Source organism: Myotis nattereri (assembly GCF_964212035.1).
Source record: "Myotis nattereri genome assembly, chromosome: 10".
Classification (NCBI taxonomy): Eukaryota; Metazoa; Chordata; class Mammalia; order Chiroptera; family Vespertilionidae; genus Myotis; species Myotis nattereri.
The window spans coordinates 40876330-40883792 of record NC_138085.1 but is presented as its reverse complement, the minus strand read 5'-3'; the positions used below and the strand labels follow the sequence as shown (position 1 = coordinate 40883792).

Genomic DNA, 7463 nt, shown 5'->3' with positions numbered 1-7463 from the left:
CAAATTTATCACTATAATAGAGCTCTGAACAATTTACTGGCTTCCTGGTTGCCAAAGAAAAAGAGAAACACACTAAATTTCTAGTTTCAATGCAGTCCATCTGAAGAGGCAAACATTTTCCTGGCACTGAATTCTAGGAGAGACATTTTTTTTGCAAGAACCCTTATATGATTGATGGTGGATTTTAAAAAAAAGTATACAGGGTTTTATATTTAATTTTATAAAATATTTGTAAAATTTCTACCAAATTGATATATCTTATATCAGCATCTATGAAAGTCAAGTGTATATAGTTTATATATATCATAAAGCTTACTACTAAATGATAATTTATTGTTTATTTATATGGTCATTTATTTTCTGTCTCCATCAGCTTGTAAAAGAATGGGGACCTTGCCTGCCTTGTTCAACACTCCAACTCACAAAATATGTGAGCACAGAGGTGTTCAATAAATGCTTGCTGAATAAATGAATAAGTTTATGTAGATGAATTACTAGCCAATGAGGATTTACATGCTTTGTATAGTCATTTCTGGGTTATAGAAATAAAGCTATTTCAATAAATAAATAAGTAAATAAATCTTAAATAAGTTTAAATAAATAAATTTTAAATAAATCATGTCAATAGCACAGAAAGAATGCATATGTTCTTCTTAGGTATGGTAGGTAAGCACTTAATAGCTGGTGGAACTGCATAAAATTGCTGTTTTTGTTGAGTATTGGTAGTTTTATACGGCCCAGCTAGTAGAATGGCTTTATCGAGATATTTAGGTTAAACACCAAGGGTGAGTGAGCTCAATCTTGATTGATATTATTTAGAACTGTCCATTAAAATGTAAACTTCCTGAAAATAGTGATTTAGCCTAGCTTGTTCATTGCTAAATCTTGTCTGGCATATAGAAATTGGTCAATAATGCTTCCTTAAATTAAATGGACATTCTACTCGAGTTATTTCAAGGAAACCTTTTATCCAGAAAGTAACATAAAGCTTGAATGACACAGTAGAGGGATCCATGATCAAGTTTCGATAATTTTGGAGGCAAAAACAGTTTCCAAATTCTTGTATAAAAATGGCAATCAAAGTTATAATGTGATGCCCCTATACCGTCTCTATGATATTGGGCCAAACTGAGCAGTACCTTTCTGATCCTGACAGCACTGTCTAGATATAAACATACTTTGCAAAAGTCATATTTTTTCTAAACTAATGCATTTATTTTCGTTTGCAATATTATAATTTTTTGAAAATTTATAGTTCTTTTCCTCTCACTGCTATTGAAAACTATTTCAATTTGTTTCCTAAAGATGAAAGAAACACAGGTCTTCATTATTTCACTGGCTTTCTTTCTGTTTGACATTGGCAGTCTCCATAGTTGCCACCCTATCTCCACCCCCATCTACTGTATTCCTTAGTGTGCTTGTTCCTAATTTTATTATTTGAAGAACCTTCCCTACTTGGACTCCAAGTCTTTCATCCTAAACCAAGCTCTTAGAATAGGTTTTCTACACACATAGAATAGTTCGAAGTATACATGGGAATTTATGTTTAGGTAATACAACTCTTTCTCACCTGAGTCTAATAATCTAAAGAAGTAGTTAATTTAAATGCTTTATATAGAAGAAATGGGTATACTAGACATGCTTGCTCTCAAATGTCAACTGGGTTATTTCTCCAGGGATAGGAAAAGTAAGGACCCAAGTCCATTCTTACTGTTATTCATTTAAAACTAAAGGCATGCATTTGCAAGATGGTAGGAAGTGTTAAGAGGTTGGTTAATGGGATGCATGTCTGAGTTTGAGGAGAGCATCTAAGTAGGACAAATGACATGGGTAAGGTTTGAAACCATAACTTTAATAGCATTTGAGACAACTGGGTCTCAGGTAAATATACATTTACCCATATTGTGATACTTCCTACAAAGAAATGCATAAATGTAGCATTTTCTCAGTTCTACTCTTTTGTAACTTTACCCATTAAGTATAATCATGAATAGCACAACTATAACTGAAATAAGATTTAAGAGACTTTTCATTTAACATTTAGCAAATGTAGAGGTTAAATAATTCCGCACCTGATCAATATCAACATTAGATAACATTTCTGCTGACACCATTTTGTCACCACCAAATCCATTAGCACCCTTGCATCTGTACCAATAGCTTCTGTTATAATGAAGTAACTATTCTTGTTCTTTTACTTGTGCACTAATCCCACTCCTTTTTCTTTATTCAAGAGGTTTGTTCCTGCAGTTATCCCCTCTTTCTTGACCCCATCATCAATGACCATGGTTGTACTATCTCCCAATCTGATAATTTGAGTAATATTAGGGCACAGGAAAGGGAAGAAGGACATTGGAGACACAGAAGGGATTATAGCTATTTTTGGAACTTATACAATTTATTTATTTATTTATTTATTTATTTATTTATTTATTTATTTATTTATTTATATAAACAAAGGGGAAATGTCTACATCAAAGGTGCTTCTGGATTGGTCTCAGGAGGAAATGAGGAACATGATATTGGACATTGAAGGAAAGGTGATCCTTGTTATATATGGTGGCAGAAAAGTTGACTGAATTGTGTTCTATACTTGGGTGGAAAGTTGAACATGTAAGTGACGAACTTGGACATTTAGCTGAGGAGATTTACGGTGTTGAAGGTGCAGCCTCATTTCTCTTCGCTGCTTATGTTAAAATGTAAGAGAAAAGAGATAAAGAAACACTAAAAATTAAAAGGAGAAAGAGCCCTGACCGGTTTGGCTCAGTGGATAGAGCGTTGGCCTGCGGACTGAAGGGTCCCAGGTTCAATTCCAGCCAAGGGCATGTACCTCAGTTGTGGGCACATCCCCAATAGGGGCTGTGCAGGAGGCAGCTGATTGATGTTTCTCTCTTATCGATGTTTCTAACTCTCTATTCCTCTCCCTTCCTCTCTGTAAAAATAAAAATCAATAAAATATATTTTTAAAATGAGAAAGAAACTGTTAAATAGAAAGAGACCAGTACTTCAATTTGGGAAGTTCTTGGTCTATTCAGATTGCAAAGGATGCCAACATTAGGAAATTTACTGTTAGGAAAGTGTACTTTGGGGAGAAAGCCAAGAGTATGCCTGGACAACCTCTTGCTGAAAAGAGTCTGTGTATGACTCATTGATCCACTCAACCATTTCAACAGAAGCCAGAAATAGACATGGATTATCCAGGAAAGATCTACAAAGGGCCCTCCTATCTTATGGTGGGGATCCCTGTGACATACATAGGAGACCTACAAAGATTTTAGGAATGCTGTGTCAGCAGCAACACTGCCAGCTTGAACTGGAGGGGAAAGACAGGATGAAGTAAAGAAAGTCCATTGGTCTTGTACAATTCTACAAGCAGAGAATGTGCTGACAGAGCTACTTAGTTTCAAACATGTGCACTACTGTTCAAGAAAAGGAAAGAATGACTTTTATGACAGAGACTCAGGTGCAGAAGCAGAGGCTGATAGAGATGCCAGAGATCTAGAGGGCAGAGCCATAGGCCCAAAGGCCAGAGTTGAGGGTCAGACAGGATTAGTCCTAGGCCTTGCAACCTAATGGAATTTGCCTTGCTGGACTTCAAAGGCACTTAGGATTGCTGATGCCTTTATTTTGTCAACTTATCCTTTTTTTGGAATGGAAATGTCTATCCCATTCCTGTATTTTGGAAACAGATAACTTATTTTCTAGGTCCACAGACCCATAAATAGAGTGGAATTTTGCTCCAGAATGAATCATACCTACTAGTCTCACCCACATCTGATCTTAATGATTTAGATGACGCATTTAGGCTTTTTGAGCTGATGATATTTAGATAAGCCTTGAGACTTAGAGTTTGCTGAAATGGGTTGAATTTTTGGAGCTGTTGGGATAGGGTAAATGTGTTTGGTCGATGTGAGGTGGATGTGAGTTTTTGAGGGCCAGAAGGTGATATATATAGTGTGTTGACTAAGGATCTTCAAAAAGATTTGTTCAGGTCCTAACCTCTAGTATCTGTGAATCTCACCTTATATGGAGAAAGGACCTTTGTAGAAGTAACTAAATTAAGGATCTTAATATCATTCCTGGATTAAACAGGCGAGCCTTAAATCCAATGGTGATTATCCTTATAAGAGACAGAAGAGGAGAAGCCACGGGGAGAAGAGAAGGCCACGTTAATATGGAGGCAAACACTGGAGCTATGTAAGCCACAGGCCAAGGGACCCCCGGAGCTACCAGAAGCTGGAAAAAGCCAGGAAGGATTCTTTCCTTTAGGAGGGAGCATGGACCTTCTGACATTTTGATTTTGGAAGTCTGGGCTTCAGAAATGTTACAAAATCAATTTCGGTTGTTTTAAGCCACCAAATTTGTGGTAATTTGCTACAGCAGCCAAAGGAATCTAATACAGCAACTAAGATATTATCAAACCACTTGTAGATAAGGTAAGTAAAGTTTAAAGAAGTTATGTGACTTCAGTTCAGAGGAAAAGCATGAAACAGATGGTCTTTGCAGCTGTTGCTTCAAGGTGGAGTGAAAGGCCCAGGAATGAGAATTCGGAGACCGGAGTTCTAGTTCTGGCTTTAGCTGCATGACTGGCAAGTCAAAACCTCTCGCGGCATTAGCTGCCTCATCTGTAAAACTGAGTGTGGGGATGATGAGTATTGGTGAGTATAGTTCGAAATGGCTCATCAACTGAAATCATGCAGACGCTACTTAACACTGTAGACTCCCAGCCCTCGCCACACCACTCTGCCAGTTTGCCAACTCAGAATCACTGTAGCCCTGATATCTATGTTTTAAAAACTCTCAGGTAATTCAAAATCACCCAAGTTTGGGAATCCCAGGGTTAGAGGATTATCAAATCTCTTCTAGTGCTAACTTCTAGTTTTCAGCCCTTACGTATTTGCACGGCCGGGACCGTGTGTGTCTGTGAGCATGAAGAAGCTGATGTAAAAGCAAGTATCTGGAACCCATTTATTCCAGGTTCCGGGGGCATGGAATTTGGGCCTAAAGTAACTCTTAGTATCCTTTGTTCTGCACAACCAGTCACTGTCCCTAGGCTGACCCCCTCCTGCCCCATCTCATCATGTTCTGGGAACAAAATGACGGTGCAGTGTTTTCTCTCCACAAAGGGAACGCACATACTGGACACGGCACCAGCCACGTGAAGCAGGTATTGTTTAAAGTGTCTGCATATAAGCTGGTCCTGCCAGCATGGATTTGTCACATCTGAGAATAATATTCACAAAATCTTTTCCATCTTTCAGAAGTCACAAAGCTTTAAAAGAAAAAAAAGAAAACAAAACACATCTCCCTTCTTAGAAAAAGACCAGTTTGACTAAATAAGATTTTTCTGTTTGTTTCTAAACCCAGGCTTGGATTATCTTTTTGGCTCTCCAGTTTAACTTTTTTTCTCCTGAATTTAATCTCTAAGTGGCATATTAGGGTTGTAAAAGTCGCATTTGTATTAGAGCCTATGTTTAATCATTATAATCAGTTGATCCTGAGTAAACCCCATCTTAACAGAATAAAAAGTCACTATCAGTCTCTGGTCATTAAATTAATACTAAAAGAAACATATCATTCTGTTCAGCATTAGCTGAATAGTGTGTTAACAAGGCCTGTTCACACATGGATGGAACCTGAGTTACATGTCTGTCAGCCACCAGAAGATCCTACGGAGACAGGATTTGTGAATTCTGTAGAATCAGGAAGACCAAGAAAGGTCAATGAAACACTGATGCCTCCTTATCTTGAGGAAGATCAAAGCAGGAGTTATTTCTTCTGTTCACTCCAAAGCACCCCATTTCCCAGGCTGGGCTGGGCTGGTCACCACACCTGATACAACCACCGGACTTTAGGAAGGGATTACATGGTCCCCAACAGCATTCTGATTCTTATAGCTCCAGGCTCTTTGAAGAGCTGAAGTTAAATGGGCAAAGAAATATCTCCATCAGGTAGCGGGGCCTCTTCCCACGGTTCTGTGTTGAGTCCTGAAAAGCGGACGCCCTCTGGGGGATTTTTCAGAAGGCTGGCTCATGCACCAGGTCTCACAGTTATAGTCTAAGTAGTGTCAAGCTAAATGCCTACATATGAATAGATTCTTATTCATTCTTTAAACCTAAATAGCCTAACATCCTTTTAATCCTTTCCTTTCTTTTTAAATTCTCAGACTCCCAGGACAGTGAACTCAAGCAAAGAAACACAGTAGTGTTTCTTTATGAAAAGTCAAGAATGAACAGTATGGAAGCACCTCTTATCTCTCCCTTTAGACCCTGTGCTCCTTAAGGACAGGCTTGTGATTCTTTTATCTTTCTGTTCACAGTAGTAGGACCAGGGTTGATGCAGAGTAAGTGATCTAGGAATGCTTGCTGAATAAATGAATGAGTGAGTAATAATAATAATAGAAGGCCCTAACATATACAGACTGAGAAGTAATTACTCCACTGAAAATTTTAAGCCTGGATTTTCTTGTCATTGTGGCTATAACTGCTTCCCAAGCAGCCCTAACCAACATTTTATGAAAAATTTCAAACATACAGAAAAATTGAAACAATAGTGAACATCCATATACGTACCCACCCCCTAAATTCTATAATTTACATGTTATTATATTTGTTTTAGCATACCTAAATTAATCATTCTTTAAAATATGTTTTATTGATTTTAGAGAGAAAGGAAGGGAGATGGATAGAGAGATAGAAACACTGATGGCAGAGAGACATCATTCAGCTGCCTCCTGCACACCCCATGCCGGGGATTGAGCCTAAAACCCAGGCATGTGCCCAGACTGGGAATCAAATCTGGGACCTCTTGGTTTAACAGCTAGGCCATCATTCTCTCTTGGATGTATTGCAAAGTAAATTGTAGACAACCTCATCATGCATATCATTAACCAAAGTTTGATATTTGTTTACTGTTCTACTTTTTCTTGTGAGGGAAAATTTATGTATAATGAAATGTACACATCCTAAGTGTTTGACAATGCATACACCTGTGTAGCCCAGATCCATATTAAGATGGAATATTTCCATCACTCAGTCCTTACCCCAGAGGCAACCAGGTTTTTATTTTCTTCCATCTTAGATTAGTTTTGCTTGATCCACGAATAATGTAGTCACCTATTCTACAATGTCACATAAATGACAGCATACAATATGTTCTCTTTTGTATAAGGTTTCCTTCAGTCAGCATATGTTTTGGAGAGGCATCCATGTTGTTGTATGTATCAGCAACTGTTCCTTTTTATTGAAGAATATTATTTCATGGCATGAACATATGATAGTTTATTCATTCTCTTATTGACGGACACTTCAGTTTTTACCAATTATGAAGGCAGTTGCTATGAATATTCTTCTTTAAGTCTTTTTGTGTACATAAATGATGGGTTGTAAGGCAGTTTACTTTCATAAGAACTTGCCATTTTCCAAAGTGGATATACCATTTTGCACTCCCATCAGCAATATGTG

General features: G+C 37.7%; 1 protein-coding gene across 1 annotated transcript in view; it reads right to left on the bottom strand.

Moving 5' to 3' along the window:
* Window positions 1-7463, bottom strand: part of EXOC6B (exocyst complex component 6B) — a 530863-nt gene that overhangs the window by 54255 nt on the left and 469145 nt on the right. The gene's annotated exons all lie outside the window — the stretch shown is intronic.